This window comes from Apus apus, chromosome 1, assembly GCF_020740795.1.
Source record: "Apus apus isolate bApuApu2 chromosome 1, bApuApu2.pri.cur, whole genome shotgun sequence".
Classification (NCBI taxonomy): domain Eukaryota; kingdom Metazoa; phylum Chordata; class Aves; order Apodiformes; family Apodidae; genus Apus; species Apus apus.
In genome coordinates this window covers 25374927-25386527 of record NC_067282.1, presented here as the reverse complement: position 1 = coordinate 25386527, position 11601 = coordinate 25374927, and the positions used below count along the sequence as shown (strand labels likewise).

Here is an 11601-nt window from a genome sequence, read left to right as displayed (position 1 = left end):
AATGGAAAGCTGCTGGTATTTGAGACTTTTCGGGCCGAAGTGGGAAACAGAGGTAATTGGGATATTACATTATGTCTCCCTGTTTCCCCACAACCTCCTCATACACATGCCTCAATACATTTGTGCTGTGGAGCTATAATTCCATTGTGGCTTTTTGATGTCTACTCAAACATCATTAGCTTTTCTGTCATGTTTTACAATGTAAAAAACTTTGGAGAAAATGTCAGCAGGATGGTAATTCTGATCATATTTATTGATTGACCTCAAAGGCTCAGTGCGATTTAACTGGAACCCCTCAATACAGCCAGGGTTAGGCTCAGCTGGTACCTATTGCTAGCACTGCCTAGAGCCTCAGTTCCACAGGTACCTTTTATTTCTAGTGTTCTTGAAATCACTTGAATTTCTCTTTCAGCCCCTCCTTATTACAGCTAATACAATGTGCTACGCAGCGAGAAATGGTTACTCGTAGGTAATATGAGGGTTTAATAAGTAATATCTAAAGCAGAAAGCACAGTTGCTCACCAGTCATGGCTGCGGTTCGCTGGTTCCAGTCCTGGGCACTGATGGGACCATTGCAGTTAAAAGCTAAATGGAGGTCCTTTCAAGTCCAGCTCATGAAATCACTGGGAAGGTAAGATTTTCATGACAGCAAATGAGCAAATGCAAGATGCCGCTAGACGCTGGCCGACCCTGCAGTCCACGGGTGCCCAGCAGCTGGCTGCCATGGCCCCAATTCACTGATGTCAATATGAGCTTAAGGGTGACTCTGCAGGACACCCTCTGCGGTTAAAGCCCCAGCGTGGGATCCAGGTGGGAAAGCCAAGGGCACACATGGGGAAAGCCAGTGCCAGTAGCCTCTGGTGTAGAGAGCCTGGCCCCCAAATCCCTCTGCTGTGGTCCAGCCACCCTGGAAGGGCATCTTCCCAGTCTCTCCCCACAGCTGGAGTTTGTGCTCTGTGTCCAAGAGGCAGAGAGGCAGGTGAGCATCACCTGGAGCGGTGCAGGGTGGGGGTGAAGTTGTGCCGTGCCTTGCTTGCCCACTGTGGCCATCCTCCGGTGCTCGGGGGCTTGTCTGAGGGCCCGGCGCGGCCAGTGGCAGGGCAGAGATCGGGGCGCCCCTCAACGGGGGCCGCGGGGCTGGGAAATGGCGGCGCCTGAGGCGGCCACTCACTGGGGGCGAGCGTGACCGTCTGTGTGTGCGTGTCTCGGGGGGTGTGCGTGGGTGAGGGGCAGTGTGTGCGACGGGGTGTCTGGGAGGGTGGATTCTATGCGCCCGTCCGTGCCGCGGGGTGCACTCTGTGAAAGGAGCGGCCGTGCCCGGGTGCCGGCTGAACTCGGGGAGGGGGTGCAGCGCGAAGTGGGGCTCACAGCGCGTGTGCGGGCTGCGGGTGCGGTGTGTCCGTCCGTGTGTCTGCCCGTGCGTGTGCGGCGCGCGGGGCGGCGCGGCGGGGGGGGCGTAGGGGCGGGCCAGCGGAGCGGCACGGCTGGCCGCGGGCCAGCCCGGCGCACTAATACGGGCTGGCGGCTCCCGCCTGACTGACGCCGGCCGGGGCTGCTGCTGCTGCCGCTGCTGCTGCTGCTGCTGCCGCCGCTGCCGCTGCGCCCTGGCCCCGCCGCCGCGCAGCTGCAGCCCCGTTTCCTCCCGCGGCGCGCCGAGACTTCAGCCCGCGCCCGGTGGCAGGTAAGAGCCGGGGCTCCCGGCGGCGTCCCGGGAAGGGCGGAGGGGGGGGGGGATGGGGGGAGGAGGGCGCAGGGAGGACGGTCCCGCCGCCCCAAACTTGTCGCCGCGGTTGTCCCGCATCCTTCCCCGAGCCCTGCCGTGCCCGGTCCCGGGGCGGCGGCGGGGCCGCACGCAGCATCCCCCCCGGCGGCGCCCCGGGCCGGTGTCCCCGCGGCCGCGGCGATGTGCGGGCGGGGGCTGGGGCTGGGGCAGCAGCGAGATGAGACAAGCCGACGCCAGGACTCCGAGCGAAAGGAGGAGCGCGGGGATAAAACCATCTTAATGGATGGCCGAACGCTGACAAGTCTTCCCGCTGTTAGGATTTCTTTCTTTTTCGTTCAAGTAAGAGGAAAAAGCAAACAAAACAACAGCCCGACAAACCCCACATGACACGTTTGGAAATACTTCTCCTTGTAGAGGTTATTTTCTGTTCAAGAAATCCCGCTCCTGGACACGCTCCCAAGCAAAACGGAGCAGAATCACTGGGATTTGGGGTTGTATTCCAGATAGAAACGGGGATTCTCTCTCTTTCCCCGCCCCCCCCCACCCCGGCTCTGAAATTAAGACGTTACTTGTTAGCAAGTAACCAACGTTTCCAAAACCAATAGCCCATGATATGGCAAATTATGAATTACTGTAATTTTATCTCCATGTCCAGGCAGCTCTTAAGTGGAGGGAGTTCAAAGTTCGACTTATCTATAACAATTCGGATGTTGTGCAGTAACTTTTTGTTTTCCTACTTTGATTTTATGGGTGAATTTATTTGATGCTAGCCAGATCTGCTTTATAAGAGGCATTAGTGGGAATAAAAATAAATGACACACACATGGATGCGTGCGCGCGCGCACACACACACACACTCTGTTAATTACTTGCGTTTTATAAATTAGTGAGAAAACACGCAGCCCAGAATGGGCAACTTTTCAGTGAACGAGCCTTAGGAAGGCAGAAGTGGGAAACTCTGTGCACAGCTGGGGAATGTATTCAAGTTTGCTGTGGTTTGAGAAGGACACTGCAGGTACTTTGTGTCTCATGTCCAGAAAGGTGCATCGTTCTACTTGCATGTGTTTGTGTGGTGGGAGTAATCTCATCTTCAGGAGTATAAACTGAAGAAAGTGCTGCAAAATTCTTCCCCTCAGCAATGGCAGGACAAGTGTCATCACTCAAACAAAAGTCATCTGTTTAATCAAGCCAGACAAGTCCCTTCTTCCAGATTTGATAAGTACCAGTGTCTGGCTGGTTCATGTTTGCTTCCTGTTAGATTTTAAAGCAGGGGCTGGGGATGTTTGTGGTTAGTTTGTTATTGTTTGGATTTTTTTTAACACTGAGTTAATTTGACAAAGCAGCCAAAATAAATGTGCCCAAAAATACATTTAAAGTGAATTGTATCATGAGTGGTACCTTGCAGGATCCCAAGTTTGGCAGCAGTTTCTGTTCTCATCTGTTCTTTGTGATGGAGTTAAAAACATTTTCGTCTTCACTTTGTTAACTATCACATAAGCTGATCAATTTTTTTTTTGCAAAAATTACTGGAATAAGGATCAAGTTTTATTTATCCTGAATCTTTATGATAATCAGGATTTGTAGACTGATACGAGTTAGAGATAGAAGCTTTTCTTTGTGTGCAGCAGCCGAAATGAATATGCACAAAGGTTTACTCTGAGTTGTCAACTGCACAACTTTGTAAAGAAGTTGAGTATTAATATTTTATCAGCACACTTGCCCAAGGCAAGATGCAGGTGCACGTGCCAGGTACCTGCAGAAGGTGGAAATGTGTAGAGGAACAGGATGGCACCCTGGGTTTGAAGCTGCTCTTGTGGAAACTAGTAGTAGCACCCCATGGTGTCTTCAGGGGGTACAATGCTGAGGCCTAACTCAGTAAAACAGGAGCGTAGAAGTGTTGGTTAGTATGTCACATAACATCTGGACAGTTGTGAAGGACCAGACCTTTCCTCACACGAAGATAATATGCCCTTTAGGTCAGCAGTCATAACTGACTTAAAGATGGCTGCTCCACATGGCACTTTAAAGTCTCTTCTGCCTGCCTGCCTCCTCTGCCATAAAACAACAACTCGGACGCCATGAGGGAGGTAGCTAGCTGCTAGAGAGGGGCAGTGGTGGGAAAACCTCAACAGACCGCAAGTCTGCCAGTGACAGCAGTGGCGGGAAAACGTCCCCGCCTGATTGGCTGAGAAGCGCAGAAACGAGACTGGCCAGTCGGGAACAAAGGAGACCCATAAAGAGACTGCGTGCTTGCTGCTTGGCGCGCGCTTTTTGGACGGACGCTGAAGCTGCTGTGGCGTGCTTTTGGGGGTCAGCTTGCTCCTTGGAGGTCCTTGCCTGCCCAAGGTCCCTGCTCCTGTTTACCCGTTTGCCTGCTGCCCCTGTTTGCCTGCTAGTCCCGGCTCACCCCGGTCCTGCCTGCTGCCAGCCACCTGCAGTGAGACTTCTTCCCACCACCCATGGGTTCCAAGATTGGGTGGCAGAAGTCATCTGCACCTAATACAGAAATGCCTAGACCATCTCAGGACTAAAGTAAGGGATTATAGTTTGGGTATCATTTCTCTCCCGAAGGTGTTCCTGCCTGACTTACCTCCACACATACCGCGACCCTATATGGGGCAGGCATCGGGCATATCCCTCCTTCCTCTTCCCCTCCTAGATAATAATGTGTAAATGATAAGGTCTATATATAAGTATTAGGGCATATATAAGTGCTTGGTATTTGGTGTTTTAAAGACATTTCACAGCTCCTTTGTCTTTTGATTACCCTCTTTGAGCCTCCTGCCCCAAATTGTTTTCTTTTTCCCCTCAATAAACTGTGTGTTAGTAAATTCTAATTGGGGGTTGGCTGCTCTTACTAGAAGCATTAGTGAGCATTGGACAAGTGTCTCACCCAAAAAGTCAGTGCCGAAGTTCACTGCTCCTCTCTGAGAGGCGAGCGCTGCATGCGGACCTCTCGGCAGATCCCGGTAAGTTAAAATCACTCCAAAAAGGGGATAGAATAGGTCGCAGATCGCGACAACAGTTAATCCTTCTTTCTCTCCTTTTATTCTTTTACAGGCTTTCTGCATCTCTCATTTGAATCCTTAGCTATCTGCTGTTATCAGCCAGGGAGATAGTGTGTCATGTAATCCTCTCCCCTGAATGCTAAAGTGCTGTAATTTTGATAGCCAGGCTAATCTGTCTCGATAAAGTTTTATTTTTCCATTGTTAAATTCAAAGGACAATGACTACTAATTACAAGTGACCTCTAACCAAAACACTAGCTAGAGTTTATCACCGATGCTGATACTGGCTAACAGTAATTCCAGCATCAGCAGTACTAGGCACCCTGTTTCAAAGAAATTTAACAGAGTAAGTGGAGCCAGAAGGAAAAAAATACATATGCTTTGGGTAATTTGCCTGCTGCAAAAAAGTATAGATAAAGTGCACGGAGATTCCATTTCCTGTGCAGTATGCCCCTTAGAAATAATAATTGCAGGGATGGGGAAGAAAGAAAAAAAACCCCAACAACCAACCATCATAAATATTTTAACTGAAAACAGCACAGCAAAAACATACATAGGAAAGGTTGTTCTGGTAGACTGCCTGGTTTCCTGCTACAGGCAGGTATAAAGAATCATTAGTGTTACCCTACATTAACAGCAAAAGATAGTAATAACAAAGACAGTCTGAGAGAATCATTGCTGTCCTGTTACTGTCTTTGAGAACATTTGTTGTGAGGAAACATTAGACTCTGAATGCAGTATAATAAAATTAATTTTTCAAAAATATCCCAAATTATTTCCCATCTCATATTTTGTCTATAATGTTTGAATGGTTAATACTGTGGGAATTTTACAGATGAAGAGGTGAATTAAAGAGTCTTCTAGGGCCCTACGTATTTATTATAGCAGCCAAGAACCTTTCTGTGTTTTTGCAGATGAGTGGATCTGATAGACTGCAGGATCAGAGCTCAGACTGAAATCCTGACTAATGCATGTGTACATTTAAATTGAAGCAGGTGAAACATCATCTGCCCAAGTTTTGTGCAGATACCTGTGATTTTTAGACAAATCAATGTACGGGACCACTTGGAAGTTTCTGCAGTAACTATTGCAACATCTTAGGCAGATGGAAGGATGAGCAGTTTGCTTTGAGGTTCAGTTCCTCTGGGCAAGGACACAGCAAGGACATGGTGAAGGTGGACATGGAATGGAGTCAGTTTCCCAGTTTACACAGTCAACCCTACATAGAAACACAAACCAGCAGAAGAAAATCTAAAAATTGATCTCTGCTTTTTTGAGACATTAAGATGGAGGTGTATTTCTGACTGGCAGGAGAAATCCTTATCTTTCCTGCATCCTTCTCTCCAGAACTTGTTTCCTTCCCGCTCCTTGTCAGCAACATCACCATCCTCTCCTCTGCCAAACTTCACATCATCTTTGTCTTTTCTGTTTCCTCACAGGTCTCGGTACTCCCAGATGTCTCTTGACACTTTTTCTTCATTTTACTTCTTACATTCCTCCTTCCCTTTGTTTGCAGCTGCCAAAGCATTAGTCCACACTGTGGCAACCTTCCAGCTTGATACTGCAACCTCCCATTTCCCAACAAGCTCTTTTCTCCCACCTACATTCTGCTCCCAGTCAGCATGACCCCTGCCAAAATCCTGCGTCTTCTGCTTTTCTTTCTGAAACGTCTCCATGCAGACTCCTGTTCTGGAGTATCTCTGTACACCTGGTTTTTGTTTAAGGTTTGAAAATGTTCCCTTCTTCCAGAGTTCCCCAGAACTATTGGCTTCAAACTCACTGTCTACTGAATGAGAGATGAGGAAAGAAAATTAGCAGACCTGAAGGTCATTAGTTTGTTCTGCTTCAGTCTTCCTTTCACCCTTATTACCTGGCTACAATAGGAGCAAGATTGGTCGTTTCTTAATGACAGTTATTCTGTGTTTGTTCAGTCTGATGTTGTACTCAGTCACAAAGCCATGCTGTGAAGAACAGCAGGCAGGGAGCTGGCAGGGAGCTGCTGCTTGTGGTGGTATCCTTTCCAGAAAGCAGTATCTGCTAAAAGCAAGGCTCCATGCAGTGGAGAATCCTCTATAACACAAATAACCCTGCTGCTGAGATCAATACATTTAAATAATACTTAATTTATTATATTTTTGTGTGTGTGTTTTCTTGCTATGCCTCTCCTTAACAAAAAAATACCATTTTTTTTAAAGCATTATTGTGTAGTGCTCCTCATTGGGAGAGTTCTTAATTCTTTATAAAGCTGTGCCCATCAGGGTACCTGTATGACAGATGCATGAACTGAGGCACCTGAGGAGAACCCTGTGGCAGGATGTGGTCCCATACACTGCCCAATAGGCACAGAAGTGACCAGAAGCACAAGCAGTTTATGTGGCTTGTCAAGACTCCCTTATGGTTACTTGCCAGTTTGGCTTATCCAAACCCACTTGTCTCTGTCAAATTACTCTGGCCTAGCTGCCAACATGCAGTTTCTTACCCTGCAGCACATATGAGGTAGCTAATTTATCTCTCTCTCATCAACAGATCTTGAATTACTTCACACAGGGCACAAGGCCTCCACAGGGACATCTAGAGTAGAGAAACCAAAGTTCCTTCCTGTCCGAGGCAGCTGCCTGCGGTTCCCGTGCCTGCCCGCCTGCGTGTCCTGCAGGACTGTTCTGGGTCGAAGGCTTCTTTGTCCTTGGTCCCTTCTTTGTCTAGGGCCCCTGCAGCCCAAGAGTCCTGCTTGGGACTCTTTGGCTTCAGGGGCTGTGTGGGCAGAGCCGAGCGCTAGGAGAGGAAAGGGAGAAACAGCCCTGGAAAGATGGCATCAGTTTGGAGAAGACAGAGATGTTTCTTTTGAAGTCTCAGGGCCCTCTTTCTGCCTTTTGCTCAGTATTCTGTATTTTCTGAAACTGACGGATACCGTGGCATGTCACCTTATATGCTAAAGAGAATCCAGCCCTCGTTTGATACTCCCAGACTCAAATGTAGGCATATGAATTCTGTTTAATCTTGTAAGCAAGTGTTCTGGTTTGCAGAGAAGCCAAGCACCCACATCTTCAGCTGAAGTCACTGGGAATGGCCGGCAGTCTCCTCCTTTCCCCCCACAGGAGGGAACTAGATAGACAAGTTCTTGCTCCTTTTATTCTTGGTGCTGTTGTTGTGAAATAACTTCTATAGAGAGTCCAATCATACCCAGTTCTTTTTTATGGAAAAGACTTCAGTACTGTTGCTTGGCAGCTTTGGCACCTCGTCCAAGGCAATCCCTGCCACTGAATGAGATCTTTACATGGATAAAACACACTGATATTAGTGCTTATCTGTCCTCTACGCTCTTGTTTTCTGCAGTTCTGCAAGACATAGGCCCTGTGGATGCTCCACCCTTCCTCCCCCCTGCAGGGTTTCACAAGCCATGGAGGGTTCAATTAGCACAGATTGCTGCGGATGTTCGTGCAGGAGAACCTATATGTCAATCTTATTGCATTAGCAATTTCCCACAGTGAAGCACAGTGAAAGCCTTTTAGGGAAAACAGATTTGAATGTGATATGGCTTGAACACAATGAAATGCTAATGGAATTCCATGGAAAACTGCTAACATGATGTATATGGAAAGCCTTTTGTGTGTGAAACATCTGGTCAGGCTTTCTCACCTGGGAGGAAGGAGAGGTTGTCTGCACTGCTGCTGCTGCCTCTCCAGGCCTGCTGTCATTCAGAGAGGAAGCACTTGTGGAAGTTCTTCCTTTCAAGGACTTTATTGATGGTTTATATGATCTACTGATCTATATTTCACTTGCCAAGCTGTGTGACGCTAAATCTTCTGCAGAAGACGTCTACTGTGTTAACACCATAACTGAGTAATTAACCCTTTGGCAAACCTCCTAGGGCTTGCTCTCTGTCTCTGGGACTGTGGGTGCCTCTGTGCCATGGAGCCTCTGTGCCAGGCAACAGCTGGGAGCGTGGCTGGAGTGTCCTGTCAGCATGGGGTGCTTAGAGTCAACAGACTTCCCAGGTAGCTCTTCTGTCAGAGGTTCTCTCTGACTTTGCGGCATTAGGAACCTGGCACAGTGAGGCAGCAGGTCTCAAAAGCATGAGATGCAGTCTTTGCGTGGGAAGAACCAGTCACCAGTTTCCATTGCTGGGGTCAGACCTCATAGATCTGCCAGTAGGAGCCACCCTTCTGTCAGTTCTGTGTATTCCTCTAGGAAATGAAGGAATTTGGCACTGTGTTGAATCTCACTCAGCTGGCCCTCAGGTCTCTTGTTAGGTAGATGGGATGTGCTACTGTACAACGTGAGGAGAACTTTGTGCATTTCTCCTGTGTGCACTATGAAGGTACAACCAGAGCTCTAAAAGTGCCTTCTTTCTAACAACTCAGACACTAAACTTTCAGAATAAGTTCCTATCCTACTTGAACACCTGGTGAAGTAATTGTTCTTCAGATGTATCCTTATTCACAACATTCTTAATACCTAACTCTAAGCAAATCCTTTTCCTAAAATGGGTATTTGGGAATGGCTCCAAGAATGCCAGTGATTGATAACGAGGATTACAGGATCTGATTAGTGTGGATATAAACTTTAGGCCAGCAATGAAGCTGAAATTCTTTTCTAGTCCCCTTCTTCCTTTGTAAAGTGTTTGCTCTGGAGGCACTTGGCTGCTTGCTTTGTATTAGAGACGAGTCAGTGTTTATTTTAAAAGCAGGAACTCTATTTTTTGCCTATTTCTAACTATTCCATTTTTAGAAACACTGATGGCCTTTGCTACAGTTTCTCTGGGAATGGTGGGTATGTGAGGAATGCAGGCCTGACTGTCTATAAAACAGGGATAACTAGAGCCATGAGAAGACATTTTGGCTCCCCAGAGCAGGTTGATGTGCACCTTCCCACCATATCCCACTGCCTCCTGCCTTCTCCCACAAATACATTCTCAGAGCTCCCCCATGGCATGTGTGCTCCTTAGCTTCTGGCTCTGCGGGAGGAAGGCAACTGGGAGAGGGGCTCTTCCTCAGAGCTACCGGTCTGAGGCTGGGCATGGCAGCCACAGAAAGGGATAAGGCAGGGACTGGGTGAATGGGTCTTCCTCATGCCTGCTGGGAGCAGGACATGAGGCAGAGAAGAGGATGTGTCCCTGTGGGATTGCATCTCAGAGACTTCAGTGTGGTCCAGCCAGGGAACACAGTGTGGTTCACTCCATATAAACATCATGGTTGCTGGTTTCCTACCAAGGAAGGAAGTGCAGTCAAAGAGAGATCAAAGTGATAAATTGGTCCAGTTTCATATTTTTGCCCAGACGTTGTGGTAATCTTGTGGAGTGCCTTCAAATCCTGTGAAAGATTTTCAAAGGCAACAGTCAGTGAGAATGTCCAGCCTTCTGGTTTGGGTTTACCTTGAGCAGCAGAATGCAGGTAACCCAAGGGCTAAAGCCAGAGATGCCATGTTATTCTAGTACTGCATGTGGAGAGGGGCTCTTTTTCTTGGTTATAGTAGGGGGTGTAAGATCAGAAGGGCACATGTCAAGGGGTTTTCCGGTCCCTTCTTCTTCTTCAAGGCCAGTGCAGCTATTCTTGGGGAAAGCTGTGTAAACTGTAGTCAAAGACCTTCAGCAGCAGTAACTATCCCAGTGTGTAGCTATTCTATTAATATGTTCTCCCTGTTCCTTTGAGTAGATACAAAAGACAGAATGCCTCTATCCTGTCTGGAACAGGCTTTTGCACATGGACATACTGCTACCGTGTCCATGCTCCTCTCTGCTCCCTGTCTTAAATCACAGTTACAAAGCTTTGTTGAAGCGTCATGTCAATGCAATCACCTAGACCAATCCCACCACGGGAGCTGATAACGTCCCTTCCCAGCCAGGCATCATGGTCATAACAAAAGTGAACTGGGTACTTAATTTTCTTTTGTAACTAAATTTACATTTAGTTCATCTGCAATATTCAGAGATTTGTGTAACTGTCTTAAGGTCCACAGCTTACATACTTTAATCTGTCCTTTATATCAAATGAGAATGTGTTCCTCCTGTCAAGAAAAGCTGGAAGGTGCTGAGTAAATGAGATAATATTTGATTGAATCCACAAGATCAGCAAAAATGTTTAGAAGTCATAGGTGTGTACGCACCAGTATCAAATGTTGTCCTTGTTTTATCTGGGAGGCAGTGAGTTCAGTAAAGACTCCACAGTGTGGGTGAGTGGCTGGAGAGACATGAAGCGCTGTGAGATTTGCTCTTTGATTTTGATGGCTGCACATAAAGCTCAATGTAGAAGGACTTTCAGAAAGAACTTGGGGGAAAAAAAAAAAAAAAAGAAAATGAGTTTCAGAAGTTTGCTTTCTTCATTTAAACTTACAGGAATAAACAAGGAGATGTTGCCAGGGCTGTGTGAAACATGGATAAATGTGAGTCTCAAGTATGTTACCTCCTATCACTGCAGCTGTTTTCAATTGAAGCAGTTCAGGGTCAAACCAGGAAGAAATTTAGTTTCTTAATTAAAAAAAAAAAAAAAAAAGAGCAACCTTCTTTACATCCCATTTAATTAAAACCCTGGGTGTCAGCTTCTGTGGTTGTGGAAGAACTCAGTAACAGTGTAATGAATAATTTATTAACTGTATTTTGTTTGGTGCAAAAGACAGTGGTTTCAGGTAGGTTCATAACAGCACCCTGGTCTGGCATGTCCCGCACTGCTCTTTGGGAGTGAGTGCACGTGTGAAAATCTCTTCTGCCCAGCTGTGTACCTGCAAAACCCAGCTGCTAGGATTGGTGCTTCTGGCTCAGGATGTGGGAGCAGGTCTGGGACAAGATTGGTGAGGTTCCTCTCTCATTTGAGGCCCTTCTGTTTGTTTATTTATTTTTGTTAAACTGTATTCCCTGCTAAGGTGTGGAAGATCTGC

At 47.2% G+C, this 11601-nt stretch overlaps 1 protein-coding gene across 2 annotated transcripts in view; it reads left to right on the top strand.

The window, feature by feature from the left end:
• The first annotated feature begins 1642 nt into the window (after nucleotides 1-1642).
• The window catches only part of SMAD9 (SMAD family member 9), a 39150-nt gene continuing 29191 nt past the window's right edge, over nucleotides 1643-11601 (top strand). For both annotated transcript variants that reach the window (XM_051625214.1, XM_051625204.1), the window contains exon 1: nucleotides 1643-1681. The gene's annotated coding sequence lies outside the window, so the exon portion shown is untranslated. The remainder of the gene's footprint in view (nucleotides 1682-11601) is intronic.